Genomic DNA, 16,778 nt, shown 5'->3' with positions numbered 1-16,778 from the left:
CATATGTGGACTTGAACATTGAGAGTAAATATTGTTCTACACTTTCATATACACTTCCATTTGTATCCCAACTTAATCACCTACAGTTGACATTTCTATTTGGTTTTATTACAAAAGGCATTGGTATAGTTAAGAGTAAACCATTTAGGACTATCAGATATTTTACTTCTCTCCTTCTCTCGCTCACCTTTAAAAACTTATCGACAATATGGCCGACTCCTCCTTTGGTTGGGGTCAGTGGTAGCCAAAACCTTTCAATTCTCAGTCCTCTTCTCTCATTCCCCAACCTTTTCTCCTTTTTCTTACCCTATCTTACCTTGCTATGTCTATTTTTCGCGATTGTAGTTGGTCTGAGCCTCTGTCTCAGTGTTCTCTTAGCTTTGTTTCAGTTTACCCTGAACTTATCTCATGTTTGTCATTTTTCTCTCTAAATATCGTTCCTCATCACATATCCTCTACCATCTACCTCTGCTATTCAACTCTTTGGATGTTTCCTCCAAGGATGTTATCTGGCAGCACTCCTTGGTGGTTAGTTGCTTTTAAAGTATTTTTTGCACTATTTGGTACGATTATGGTACTGCTTATAGCGCGGATGGCGTGTCTATCCACATCGTCTGTTGATCCATTTGGTTCATTGGTCCTTCTTCTAGGTGGTGGCAACTTTGCGGTGGTGGTGCAGCTAATATGGTGGAGGCCGCTGTTTTCTTTTATCAGTTCTCCGGTTTTTCGTTCTTTTGTATTGCTATGGACTGCCTCTTTTGGGCCCACTTTATTGTAATTTCTTTATGTAGACTTGGGCTTTGTTTGACTGTTTTGGATTCTCTTTTTGGATGGCTTTTACCTTTTTATTATCTTTCTCTTCTAATGAAATTTAATTAATTGACAAAAAGAAAAAGAAAAAAAATAGTGAAACAATTTAATATTTTCTCAAATTTTTTATATGAGATGCATTCTTCAGTTTCACTGCTTAAATCAGGTTTAGAAATATATATAAATTTCAGCTATACCTAGCGGTTTGGGATGAGATCAGATAAATAGTTGAGTTTCACGTGAGAAAGATTAGTGTATTGTTGTATGCACCTGTGTGAGCACTCGATCGGCAACGTAACATGCATGCATGGCCTTAAGAAGGAAGGAAAGTGTCTTTATAAATGGCGGATGTCGCATTGTTGCAACTGCCTCTCACATTGTGGGTGTTGAACCTATAAACATTTGAAGATCCCACATCATTTCTGTGAAAGCTGGCACAATGCATCTTAAGTTTTAACAAGGGGTAGAGCCAGCCTCCATAAGTTCATATTTGGCATATATGTGACGTACCAAGAAACTTCTGGGGAAAATACGTGAGATTCTGTTATGCAATTGAAAATGTATTTTATTCATCTATATTTATTCATTGTGTATATTTTTATAATGTGATGAGAGATGTAGATATAAAAAAATGTTTCTCCGATTGCACATAAAAATCTCCAAATGTTGAATCCAAGGACCGTTCGAATATGGTCAATTGGCTATTAATCAACTGAAAATAAGAGGGGATGTTCCCTGGGAAAGCCTTCTTTTCTACCTTTCCTGTTGACTTGCTCTAAAAAGTCTAGCAAATTTAAGGGCGGGAGATCAAAAAAGCCTTGAGTACCCCACACAGAGGATTCTTAATGGCTTCTGGTTTCTGTCCGATAACCATGATTAAGTGTTATTCTCTCTCTCTCTCTCTTTCTTTTTCAAGGGAATCAAATGTCTATGGAAGTATTTGTGGCCTTAAAAGCTCCACTGTCCCAGGTCACCAATTCACGTTCGCTTGTGGGAACAACTTTTGCATGTGAAAGATACTGCCCTTTTTGGTCATTTGATAAGAAAACAATTTAAACGAAACGATTATATTGTCATTGTAGTTTCATATGTGTCAAATATGCGACATTATATAGAAGAAAAAAAAACTTATACATATATTGAATATATCGTTAGCATGCACGTTGATGGTGTACTCGTTGTAAGTTCCTACTCTTATATGGGGATGAAGTGGCTGCTAGGGAAAGTATATGTCATGACTTGTATTTTAATTATTAATGCATGTTTGACGGCAAGTGGGTTTTGTCCAAATGTTCAATCCGAGTAGTTGAGGTGCATAATTAAGCTGGTTTTCCTTGAATAGTAATTTTATTTGCCTTTCAAAGTGCTTGAATGTCTACCATTTGAGTGGAGGAGATCAAAATGTTTGAAATTCTCACCTCCAATGTAACTGTACATTTGAAAGTGATGGCAGGGTGTCATGCATAAGTTACATATATAAGGCAAAGCCTACTAAGGAAGCAAATACCAATTATGAGGGGACAGCACAGATCCACTTCTTGAGAATAACTATCTTCCCTATATAGGTTTATGATTGAAACTGTCTGAAATTTCAACCTTCATTTGAAGATGAGGATTAAATAATTTGTGATTCAAATTTTTATTTTTATTTTATTTTTTTGAGATGTTTTTCAAACAAAGATTAAAAAGATTAAATATTTTCTATTATCTGATTTATACAGTAAAGATACGCAATTTACAAGTTGTGATGTATTCCCTCGTGGGGAGATTCAAGTATTATGCAATTGTTATTGCCTAGTTGTCGAAATAAAGTGTTAATTTAGTATCCGAAAAGTAGATGAACTGATGAAGTAGTGAAAGGTATTACAATTTAGTGTAGAACCAAGGAAGAGTTTAAGGTATTATGGGGTATGCTGAAAATAACTCGAATCCGTCCTATTTTATTCTTCTTTTTCTCTCCCTCAAGTGACCTATCATATGGGAGGCAATGAATACAAAAGTCTTTCTTGTAAAGGTAGTCCTTCACGTAAATTACTTTGAATAGGTAAATCAATCATTTGTCTTTGTAAATTCAACATTAATCTTCTCATACCTACTAATTGGTGTACTTGGGATGCATTTCTCTAGTTCCCAAAAAGGACATCATATGGACTGGATTAAAAGGGTCAGTCATCCTAAAATTAGGATTCATTCTTTTTTGCAAATATTCACTTGTAGCATACCATATCTCAATAGATTGGCGTAATTTTTCTACTGTGGCATTAGTACGTAGTAAATGAAAGGGATGATATAATCCTATTGAGAGAGTAAGGACCAGACCTAAAGTATTCCAAATTACGCTTGAGTGCTAGGGTTAAATCAAATAAAAGAACAAACAGAATTAGGGATCTTTCAGTTTAAATCAATTCTAAGAAAACTTTTAGCTAAAATTCAACCAAAATAATTTTATAAATACCACTATAATTCAAATTAATTACATGATTGTCATTCAATCCTACAACGTTTTTTGACTAGCCAACTTTTCCTAGGACCAGTTGATCAAATTTCTAGCGACTGGCTGATCACACTGGCAGAGCTACACCCACGGCTACAACGGGATGTAGCCTATAGGGAGGAGTTTTACAAACTACAGCTATAATTATCTATATATGAGCTTATTGTTGCTTATTGTAGGTATAATAGCCCACCCAACTTTTGCTAAAGCTATTATTTAATATGTTTTTTTTAGTATAACGATATATTTTACACTAAGGGGAGGGGGAGTTTGGTTAAGCCACACAATGGGCAACCTAATTTGGTATCGAATTCGCCATCCACGAGTTTCGAACCTAAGACCTGTCATTCACAAGTGAAGAGGAATACCACCAGACCGTAGTACTGAGTGACAATATGTTTTCTTTTTGTACAAATATTATCTACAATAAAGGGGAGGGAGGTGAGATTAGCCTCACAATGGGCTTGCAATAATGCGGTTCAAATTCACTTTTGGTGAGAATCAAATCTTAGACCTCTCACTTACAAGTGAAGAGAAATACCACTAGACCGTAGTACTAAGTGGCTTAATATGTTTCTTAATTCATAAATAATACTTCTATTACCTTATATATTGTTTTACTATTTTTAGGCTAAAAGTAAAAATGGTAAATTAATACGTAATTAGGTTTTCCTACTCCCCATTCATTTTACCTTATTCATTGAAAACAAAAAGTCCCCTCTACTCTCTTCGACAAAGTTGCGTTGCTTTCCCAAGAAAAGAAAAACTATAAGTCACCGTCAAATTATTTTCTAGTTCAACACTGGGTAAGTTCCTCATCTCCTCATTTAACTTATTTCTTGATTCAATTGTTAGGTTAATTATTTCTTTGGTCCTTGAATTTGTTTATTAGTGTTAAAGATTTTGAGAATAGTTCATGTTTCATGGTTTTTGTATTTGTAACTAATAAAAAGAGCTTGGCGACAATATTAATTCTAATAATATTCCATTAAGGATTAAAGGGCACAACTTGAATTTAAAATATATGTAGCTCAGGTGAATTTAATTTGTGCAGTATTAGCCTAGGAAATCGTGGTGTGAAATTTTATAACTGTTTATATGAAGTTAATAATATTGATTACATTCGTATAATAAAATTGAAAAAATCATAGACCTGTGTGAGAGTCTGTTAGATGTGCGTGTAGACGTAGTATGAGTCTTTACGATTTAACTAATTCTTGAATAGTCTAGTCTGGCAGATGGTGAAGCGTGGAAATAATTTGATAAATCCATCCTAATTTTGTCATGGAGCCAAAAATGTCAAATTAAGACTTGCATTTGATGGCTTCAATCTGTTTGGGAATTTTTTGCATGAGTACAACACTTGGATGGTGGTCATTCTTCTTTCTAACTTGCCCTGGAGGTGCACTAAAAAAGAATTTATGATCACGAGTCTTTTAATAATAGGGTCCAGATCACCCAGTAGTTCAATTGATGTTTATTTGTGACCGTTGATAGATTTATGGAAAAATGGTCTATGAACGTATGACAAGTCCATTGGGGAAATGTTCACTCTACGATCTGGAATTATGTAGACAATTAATGATTGTCTAGCTTATAATATGTTGTTGGGATGAGGAAGCAAAAAAGTATACCGACTATGATTAAAGGTTCACTGATGTAATATTATTGTGTACTAAATAAAGTATACTATTAATTTTATTTAAGTTCACAATTAAACAAGTAAACTTTTGCCCCGACGGAATTTCGACAAATTCGTCGGGTTAAGTAATCTTTCTTGAAGGAATTATAGAAACTCATTGAGAACACATTTCAAGGGTTTAGAATATCAATTCTTTGAGCAAAGTTAAAGAGTTTTGTCGAGCAAGTCTTTAAGGACATTTTTACATATCCAATTCCCTCGAGGATTTTCATAGTCGGCGAAACTAATTTGAAAATCCAACCATCAATGTAGCTGGTATATACTACGAGATTGTATAGGCAAAAATCACAAATAACAACTTTCAGGTAATCGGAAGAAATTATTCGACGGTTAGAAATGAAAAATCAAAATTTAACGGCTATTTTAGCTTCGGTCTTGATGATAGATCATCAATTTAAAATATTTACAATAGTAGTTACCATAAAATTGTACATGTGATTTTTTTATGAGAATTTGTGATTTATATTATGAATGTGTAATTTATGTTGTGATTTTGTGAATTGTATGTGTGAATTTTTACAAGAATTTAGGTTAGAAAATTGGGGAGATTGGGGAGGGACGGGTTTGGGAGGGTAAGGGGACGAGTTTAGGAGGGTGGGAGGCAGTGGTGGATCCAGGAAAAATATTTCGGGGGGTCACATGTAAAAGTTTACAAGCTTTTCTTAGACGCATAATAACCTTAAAAATTAAACCATAGTTTCATCATTCATAACTTATAGAACAAAAATAACAATACAAGTTACAATAGTCCCCGATGCGTTGTCAATGGAAGAAAAAACATTGCTCTCAATATAAACCACTATACTATCACTCACTTATTGATCTCCTATTCGGTTACGCAATGGAGTCTTCACAATATTCATAACGCAAAAAGTTCTCTCCACTGAAGCAGTAGCAACAGGTAGAACCAAAGCCAATGTAACTAGCAAATACACATGATTATATACTCTATTCCTCCCCGTCTCCACCAATTTTTTTTGCAAGACTACCAATTCCTTTCAATTGAGAAAATTCACTACTCAAACGCATATCAAGAATATAATGCCCAAGTTGATCTTCAAGTGCCAAGAGTTGACAAGTAATAAATTCATTCAGATAAAATTGAGCAAAACAAATTAGCTTTTTTTCATCAAAAGCCGAGAATGAATCATTCGGGCTCAAACTGACCAAACAAAGAAGCAACTTTGTATTTACCTCATCAAAGCGAGTATTTAATTCCACAAGTTGCTTATCAACGATAGCAACAAAGAGCTCCACATGATAATGATGGACATTTGTGATTCTTTGAGCTCCACGCCGTGATCTCCCTTGAGTAACATATCCATCATCCATGCTAGGAATCTCAATATCATGCTTGTCACAAAATAAAGACATTTGATCAAGCAAAAGATGAAATCCATTCTCTTTCATGTTTTGTAGTTGTTGCTTACATACCTTGACTAAAGTCATAGCATTCACAATCTCTTGATCTTTCTTTTGTAATTCTTGTGACAAATCATTTGTAACCCCCAATATATATTTCATTAAGAATAGGTCAATCAAAAATTCGAAAGATTGCATATCTCCCAATGACCTATTTTCTTCTCCCTACATTATCCATGGAACCATCATCAACAATCATTTCAAGCACTTTCACCACGGAACCAAACATGGAAATGATACTAATCAAGGTACCATAATGTGAGTTCCAACATGTATCGCCAGCAAGCTTGAGACTAGTTTCTTGATTTAAACCCCGGCCCGTTATAAGACAATCATTTTCAAAAGCTTCCATAAGATTATTTTGTAATTGCTCTCTAAGTGCATCACGATGCTTACAAGATGCTCTAACAATAGTAGCCACACTATTTTCCAATGTGAAAAAAAGTGACAATATCAACATTTCCCTTTGCCACTGCAACAAGAGCTAGTTGAAGTTGATGTGCAAAACAATGAACATAAAAAGCACAAGGATTTTCTCTTAATATCCTTGACTTAATACCATTGAACTCACCTTTCATGTTACTAGCTCCATCATAACCTTATCCTGGTAGCATGGAAATACTCAAGGTCCAAAACTATATCGTTTATTTTTTTGGCTCTTGGTGTTTATTTTTTTAATTAGACTAAAGGTCCAAAACTATGTTGTTTTGACAAAGTAATATTTATTAAAAAAATAATAAGAAAAGCCATTCTTTATTCAAACATTTTATCAAACAGTTGGAGGGCATGTATGAAGCCAACTCTAATCTTCAAAAGGGCAGCACCTAAGGTATCCATGGACATTCACCAAAGTTCGGAGGGTCAGCACCTAAGTTATCTATGGACGTTCACCGAAGTTGGGAGGGGGGGGTCAGCTGACCCCTCATGTACCTCGATGCATCAGCCTCTGGTGGGGGAAGGGGGCTTGGGAGGTAGGGGACGGTTTGAGGTGTTGACGGGTTTGGGAGGGTGGGGGGATAGGTTGAGGAGGGGACGAATTGGTGGGGGATGCTAGGAGGACAGGTGGGGTGGGGAATGGATGGGTTTGGGCGAGAGTAAGAGGGACGATTACAAAATTTTAGAAAATATTAATTACAATTTTTAGATATATTATAAATTAGTAGGAAATATTAGAAAATTTTAAAAAGTATAATATATTTTTATCTATGTATATAAAGTGAGCATATATTATAAATTTGTACGAATTATTAGAAATTTTTAGGAAAGTTCGGAATTTTGAAATTGTTTGCAATTTTCCTATAGATATCGAGATCGCGTAATATCCGCATAAGGTTCGAAGGAAGAATCAAGGTTGAATACAACCCACGACATTTGTGTGCGCACCCCAAAGTCCATGCAAGGTTGAGTCATGCAATAGGAGCCATAATCCGCATGAGGTGCCCCATGACAATCTTTAGATGGAGAAACATCTCCTCCGAGGTGAAGCATGTGTTGATGGTAGAACTCTCGGTAAAGGTGTTTTTTAAATTTAGTATTTTTAACAATCTTAATTATTTGAGATAATTACTTATTTAATTAATGTATTTATAAAAATACACTTGTTCTTTGTCTATCTCAGAACAACTTCGAAAACGACCTGGAAGTATCAAAATACATAACCTGGCTGTGAAATGAACGGTTCATGGAGTAGAAGTACGAGTTGTGCAACCACTCCAAGACTTTAGAAATTCATGATCAAGCTCTGACCCATTCGCTCTATTGTTTGGAGTATAGAATGGACAAGTGACACTGGCTCTACGATTATTTTGAGAATTTTTAAATTCTCGAAATGTATGTCTTCCGGAGTAAAGCAGTTGGACGAGTGAAGCAGTTTCCAATCGAGAAAAGTAGTTCGTTGATGGTTTTCAATTTTGATATAATTGTACAAACACTTTGGCATTATTAATGAATAATTTCTTTGTTAATATTATGATATTAATATAATTACATTTAAATATATTTAAATATATTTTTATTTTTTTAATATTAAATAATGTTTGCCTGACGAATGTACATTTTCAATTTTATTTTTGGGAAAATTAGAATCCCCTACCGTTTTTCTATATCATTTATATTAAACATCTGTACCTTTTCAAAATTTGATTAAAGTGCTTTCACCAATAATCACCTTTATTTTTTAAAATTAAAATAATTTTTAAATCTATCCTTTTATCTGCATGATGCACTTTTCCTTATTTAGTGGAGATATTAGTAATTAAACTATATTTTATCTTCTTCCAAATATGTTTTTTCGATCACAATTTGTTTTTTTTTTTTTTTTTTTTTTTGGTTATGCAAACATTTAATATTATTTCTTTTTCCAAATGGTTTTTTCTTTTTCAAATAGTTGGTGATCAACATAAAAGCTCTGTGTAATTTTTCAATTTTTTTGTAAACTTATATTTTTTGCTGTTTTTTAAGTACAGTTGTTGACGAATTATTATTAGGTACAATACATTACGTATATATTATCTGTGGGTACGTTTGAATTTACAAAAATCATTAATTGGTACGTTTTGTTGACCTATATTGACTAAAAATATGAAGTGCCATGTCATCATAAAGGTTGTTAGAATCTATTGAATGGTTAGGATCTGTTGGGATAAGATTGGTTAGCTAATCCTAGTCAGCTAAGATTGTAGGAAGGGCGGTTACTCTTGTATAAAAGAAGAGAATGTGAGACTGTAAGTGAGCATCGAATAATCAAAAGAATATTCAGATTTTCTCTTAGTTTTCGTTGTGTCCTTCTTCTTCCTTCATTTTCTTCTTTGTTTTCTCTTCGTTATTATGATACAATTGAGACTATTAATATGGTATCATCGCCGAGCGTCGATCCTTGATGATTATGTCTGCTGTACAAATCTTGGTTCGTTGCTAATTTGTTCTATGTTGCTGATTTGTTTTGTGTTGCTGATTCGAAGTTGGGATTTTGGAAATTTGTCAGGTTGGATCTCCTATCTGTCATTTTCTTTATGCATATATGGTGTTTGTGGAAATGTCGCTGAAGGAAAAGTCTGAGATTTTATACATGATCGGTTGTGAAAGCTATTACCAATTGTTGAAGTCTGATGAAATATAGTTTTCTTGATTGGTTGCTGAGATATTCTGATAATTGATTGTTAAAAGGTTGAAGCCATTGTTGAAGATCTATGAATTACAGTAGTGAGTTATGTTGTTTTTAGAAGAATTCTTGAAATTGTGGTTGTTCTTTTGATTGAAGATATTGATTGAGTTGAAGATTGTTACCTTTGAAGCTTAGAATTTTAATCAAGATGTCGGATAAGGCTGCGAGAATTGAAAGTTTGCTTGGGATGTTGACTGTAAAACTCCAAGATGATAATTTTGTGAAATGGAGTTACCAATTTCAATTTGTGCTACGAGGGTACGATTTCTTTGATTTCTTTACTGGAGAGTCTCAATGTCCACCTAAGTTTGTGATTGATACTGAAGTGGGTGTTACTAAAGAAATTACTGAGGCTTATAAATCATGGGTTAAACAAGATATGGCATTGTTGAGTTTGTTGATTGCCACTTTATCTGATGATGCCATGGAGTATGTCATTGGTTGTAAAACTTCTTGTGAAGCTTGAAATTGTTTACAAGAGAGGTATGCATCTGTGTCAATAGCCAGAGTTAACCAACTCAAGACTGAATTTCATACAATTCAGAAGGGCGGTGATTCTATAGACAAGTATCTGTTGCGCTTGAGGGCAATTAGAGATCAATTAATGTCTACTGGAGGAAGGGTTACAGACAATGACGTAGTTATTGTGGCTCTATCTGGTTTGCCTCCTGAGTTTGATGTGTTAAAAACTATCATTTTAGGCAAAGATACACCTATTAATTTGAAGGATTTTCGAGCACAGTTACTTAGTGCTAAAGCTACTGTTGAGTCCAGAATTACATCTCTGACTGCAAGTATGGCTGCAATGTATGTTCAAGGGGATCACTCAGAGAACTCAGTTGGAAGACATAAGGGGGGATATCAAGGTGATAATTACTCACAAGGAGAAAGTTCTAACAGTGGTCAAAGAAGTGGAGGTACTTAGGGGTATCGAGGTAGTTCTGGTTATGGAGGAAATGGGAATAGGTCTCAAAATAGGAACTTTGGAAATTCTTCAAGTTTCTATCCTTCGAACAGAAATAGAAATGGTTATTGGAACAATTCTCGGCCTTACTATAATAACAGACAAAAAAAGGGTAATTTCTTTGGAAACTCTTACTCCAATAATGGTTCTAGAAATGGCTGGAATGGAAATACAAGTTTTAATGTTCCGGTAGTAATTGAATGTCAGATTTGCTCCAAGAGGGGGCACACTGCTCCAAACTGTTTGATCAAAGTTGATTATGGATCATCGTCACAGACTTATCAGATTCTTATGTGTCAGATTTGTGGCAAGAAAGGTCACAGTGCACTGGCATGCAGGCACATAAACAATTTTTCTTATCAAGGACCACCACCACTTCCTTCACTTACAACTTTTAGTGCATAGAATCAGTCTATCCAAGGAATGACAGCAGCTGAGTTTGGATAGAATATACAAGGAGTTTCTACAGCTGATACTTGGGTTCTAGACACAGAAGCTTCACACCATATGACATCAAATCTTGAGAATCTGAATCAACCAGCTCCATATAATGGGGATAATAAAATTACCATTGGCAATGGTGAAGGTCTGGAGGTTAAACATATTGGTTCATCTATCATCTCTACTTCTAATCATTCATTACTTCTGAAGAATATATTACATGTGCCAACCATTACAGTCAATCTTCTATCTGTTAAAAAGTTATGTAAAGACAATGGTTGTTGGTTTACCTGTGATGATTTTATGTTTTTCATACAAGACAAGGCAACATGAGTGATATTGTACCACGACATGAGTAGAGGAGAGTTATATGAGATTCCTGTGAGTGTGTTTTCTAGAAGATTTGATGCTCAGTCATGTAAAGGTGCTGCTTTTCTTGGCAAAGTTGTTAGAGTTTCAACTTGGCATAAGAGACTTGGCTACCCATCAGAGGAAGTTTTGTCACTAATGCTCAAGGGGTTCAGTAAATCTGTTAGTATTGATTCTAGTCCTTCTGTGTGTACTTCTTGTTTGTCTGGAAAAATGTGTAGACAACCATTTGTAGTAAGAGATACAAGAGCTAGTTTCATGTTTGAAAAAGTCCATTCGGATGTATGGGGTCCATCTCCTATTAAGTCATTGGAAAGATATAGATATTATGTAAGCTTCATTGATGAGTATTCAAGATTTCTCTGGATATTCCCTGTTATAAATAAATCAGATGTTTTCCAAGTGTTCATTAAGTTCCATTCCTTTATTACAACTCAATTTAATTCTGCTATTAAATGTTTGCAAACTGATGGTGGGGGTGAATACATGAGTCACATATTTACATAGTTTTTGGAAACTAAAGGGATTATTCATTCTATTTCTCGTCCATATACCCCTCAGCAGAATGGTATTACAGAGAGGAAACATAGACATTTAATAGAGACAGCTATTACTTTATTGACAGAAGCTCATGTTCCATTGATGTTTTGGAATTATGCTTGTTTACATGATGCCTTTCTCATGAACAGAATGCTTTGTAAGACATTAAATATGAAATCACCCTATCAAGTTCTGTTCTCTCAAGAACCAACAATTCATACTCTGAAGATCTTTGGTACGGCTGTTTATCAATTCTTGAGACCATATAACCAACATAAATTACAATCAAGGACTAAACAGTGTGTTTTTCTGGGATTTGCTTCTGGATATAAGGGTGTAGTATGTTATGATTTGTCAACAAGAAAGCTAGTACTATCAAGGCATGTGATTCATGATGAGAATGTTTTTCCATTTAAGTTGTCCTTATTATCTCAAGCTGGGGATATGGATAGTCCTAAGAAATCGACTGTCTCTCCAGTGGTTATTCAAGTACATGATTTCAGACATCAAGATCATCATACTTCTCAGGTCCCTACTACAGTTCAATCTGGAAGTCCACAGGTTATTGAAGACAGTACTGAGCATAGTTCACAGAATCTGAGAATGCCAAGTAACATTGCACAGGATCTCATTACTACTCCTACAGGTTCTTTCTCCTCTACTCCAACAATGTCTCAATATACAATATCACTGTTACCTATCCATAGTACATCACAATTAAAGGTACACCTTCCTATCTCTACTTCCTTATCTGATACCATGCCTCATGAAACATCTGGCCATCCAATGATTACACGATTGAAGTCTGGTACTATAAATCAGAAATCCTACGCTGCATTTATTGCTTCATGTCCTGAGCTCCACTCTTTAATGCTGGATGATAATAGCACATTTGTTGGAGGTTTTTCTTTTGTCGCTTCAATTAATGATTCAAATAAGCCATCTAGCTTTCGAAAAGCATCCATTATACCTCAATGGCAATCTGCAATGCAAGAAGAGTATAATGCTCTTACATCTCAGGGAACTTGACAACTAGTACCTCATCCACATGACAGATCTATCATTGGCAGTAAATGGGTCTACAAAATCAAGAAAAATCCTGATGGCAGTGTGTCTAGGCACAAAGCTAGACTTGTAGCTCAAGGATTTTCTCAAGAACAAGGTCTTGACTACTCAGAAACTTTTAGTCCAGTGGTGAGACACACAACTGTGAGGCTCATTTTGTCTTTGGCAGCAATTCACAAGTGGGAGTTAAGGCAGTTAGACATAAAAAATGCTTTCTTACATGGGGAGTTGCAAGAGGAGGTTTATATGAAACAATCTCAGGGCTTTGTTGATCATTCTCATCCGAATTATGTTTGTAAGTTAGTCAAGTCTCTGTATGGTCTCAAACAATCACCAAGGGCCTGAAACTCAAAGTTTACTAGCTATTTGCCAACATTGGGATTCAGTGCATCCTCTTCTGACACAAGTTTAATTGTGAAAACTGATGGGAATGATGTAATTGTTCTGTTATTATATGTGGATGATATCATCCTCACTGGATCCAATGTTACCAAAATTCAAGCTGTGATTCAAGATTTGGCAGGAGTGTTTGATTTAAAGGACATGGGAAAACTTACATATTTTCTGGGCTTACAGATTCATTACAAAGCTAATGGTGACATATTTGTTAATCAATCCAAGTATGTCAAGGATCTCATTCATAAAGTTGGTATGGAGTCTTGTAAACTTGCAACTACACTGTCAGCTGTTACTCACTGAGGGTACATCTTTGAAAGATACTACATTGTATAGGAGCTTGGTTGGATCATTACAATACTTGACATTTACTAGATCGGATATAACATTTGTTGTCAACTCTGTATGTTAATTCATGACAGCACCAACGGATGTTCATTTAAATTTTGTAAAGAGAATCTTGAGGTATCTTCAAGGAACTTCAGAGTGTGGCATTACATATACATTTGATACAGATATTCATTTGACTGCATACTCAGACTCGGATTGGGCTGCTGATTTAAATACACGAAGATCAGTGACTGGATATGTCGTATATCTAGGCAATAACCCTATATCTTGGCAGTCCAAGAAACAAACCCCAGTATCTAGGAGCTCAATAGAGGCTGAATACAAAGCACTGGCACATACGGCATCTGATGTGGCTTGGATCAGGTTGTTATTGAAGGATATAGGAGTTGTTTTACGTGAGCCGCCAACCATTTACTGTGATAACATGTCAGCTATTGCTTTAAGTGCTAATCCAGCGTATCATTCTCGAATTAAACATCTAGATACAGATTATCACTTCGTTCGGGAAAAAGTTCACAAGGGAGACTTGTTGGTTCAATATCTGTCCACTGATGAACAAACAGCTGATGTGTTAACCAAAGGCCTTCACATTCCTACCTTTACTCGACATTGCTTCAATCTCAAGCTAGGTTACCCTAGTTGAGATTGAGGGGGGATGTTGAGCTATATTGACTAAAAATATGAAGTGCCATGTTATCATAAAGGCTGTGAGAATCTGTTGAATGGTTAGGATATGTTGGGATAAGATTGGTTAGCTAATCATAGTCAGCTAAGATTGTAGGAAGGGCGGTTACTCTTGTATAAAAGAAGAGAATGTGAGACTGTAAGTGAGCATCAAATAATCAAAAGAATATTAAGATCTTCTCTTAGTTTTCGTTGTGTCCTTCTTCTTCCTTCCTTTTCTTCTTCGTTTTCTCTTCGTTATTGTGATACAACTGAGACTGTTAATACGTTTATTTGCAATTTTAGTACGTTTAATTTGATACATATTGTTAATATTGGTACATTATTTTTATTTTGGTACGTTTTATTTTGTACACATTGTGTATTGATACGTTTATATTATTCTCAATCCTATTTTCTCTTAACGTACTAAAAGAAAAACTTATTTCGGTATGTTTGATTTTTGGGGATTTAAAAATATTTTAAACTATTTTGGAAAGAAAATATCTTAAATTGTAGATAATTATTGCTAAATTGTAGCTATATTGTGAAAATAAATTGAATCTAACCACCTTTTTTTTTATTTTTTATTTTTAACAATTTTCTCTAACGGATGAGAGTGTAATCAAAAGGCTAGATATAGGAAATTTGTTACAATATAATGTGCATATAACACCAAAATTATGACAAAAAAAAGTTTAATCAAATCACTTAAAGGCATGGATGTTTGATCTAGAAAATTCAAAACTAAGGCGCCTATATCAAAAGATCCCTTTATTTTTCTTAATAAAGCTTACATGACAAAGCTTTTGTTGGGTAAAATAAGGTTTATAATTATTTTTTTTTTTTTGTAAATTTAAACTTCACCTGATGAACGTAGCTTTGCACAATGAAATGGTCGTCAATATTTGACTCGGGCAAAACTACATTGTCAGACAAATTCAAAATCTCGTCGGATAAACCTTCGAGCGACAAGCTTTGCCCAATGGAATTTCGTTGTAAAAAATTTTAGGCGTCGAAACAAAGTTTTACGCGACAAAAGTATTCCGTGTGGCAGGGTGTTTTTTTTTTTTTTTTTTTTTTTTTTTTTTTTTTTTAAGTGTAAATGCAAGAAACTATTTTGCATCTCTACTTCTGTTTTTGTTTTTCGGTCTCATTATCAGCAGCGAAATATAGGCCCAAAAGACACTGACAATTGTCTCGTGTTAATAGTCGACAAACAGTTTAATTTTAAATTCAGTTAGACACTGACACTGACAATGGTCCCGTTGTCAACCAGAAACAAAGGGGAATTTTTTGTTGTTGGTGAAATACCTCGCTCACCCTTTCCTGATTCGACAAGGAGAGCTTCTTATTAAGTTCAGATTCCGAAACCCTAGTTACTTCCAATTCCTTTCTCTCCAAGTAACTTAGCAACCCTCCATCCTATTCCTATTCGTAATAAGATTGTTCTATTCCTACTCCTATACACAGCGCTTATAAATATCACTAGTCTCGTGCTCTCTCTCCCCAGCAAAACTTAAGCAAACATATACAGAAACAAGAACCACGCACGTACTTCACTTTTCATTTTGTGCTTGCAATGGCCAGACCCCTTGTGCCTTATGCTTTCTGCTTCCAACCAACAGATCATCAGTTTCTTTCTCTACAAGATAGCGGTTAAGCGTCAGCTGTTACCGCCACCACACGACGAGTATGTGCATGAGGAGGACCTCTTTGACTTCAAAGAACCATGGGAGATTTGGGAAGAATATGGAGGAGATCAAGACTTGTATTTCTTCTGCGAGCTCAAGAAGACCGGTTTGCGCATCCATCGCAAGATTGGGGAAGGCACTTGGAAAGGAACATGATCTGGTTTACAATGAGAACGGAAACCCTAACCCTATTGGGAGGAAGAAAATGTCCCGGTAGGAGAATCGAGGGTCGGAGGAGCACGGAGGGTGGATTTAGATGAATTGGTGCTGACGGCCGTGCTCTAAAGGCCTCAAAGGATCGCTACGATTTTCCTTTTGTGATTTGCCGGCTGCGGCGGAAGAATGACAGAAGTGGCGGGAAGAAGAGAAAAAACTGATTATTAAGTGATGAGAGATTATGGATTAAGATACAAATTAACTGATGACATTGAAAATCTGTAACAATTTTTTACAGAGGTTGTAATTTCGTTTCTTCAGTAGTATTATTATATGTAATATGTTCAATAATATAAAAGTTACATTTTTTTACACAAAAACCTCAGTTTAATCAAGTTGCGTGGTTAGTGTTGAAATTTCGCACATCACAAGAATGAGGCAGAAAGAAGTTTAAATATCCTAAACAAACTCCACCTAATACCAAGGTTTTTTGTAATAAAACCCACACATATCGATGTTATTGGAAGTGGGCTTTTGGCCCATCTCTA

Source organism: Pyrus communis, chromosome 8, assembly GCF_963583255.1.
Source record: "Pyrus communis chromosome 8, drPyrComm1.1, whole genome shotgun sequence".
Lineage (NCBI taxonomy): Eukaryota > Viridiplantae > Streptophyta > Magnoliopsida > Rosales > Rosaceae > Pyrus > Pyrus communis.
This window is presented reverse-complemented; position numbering follows the sequence as displayed.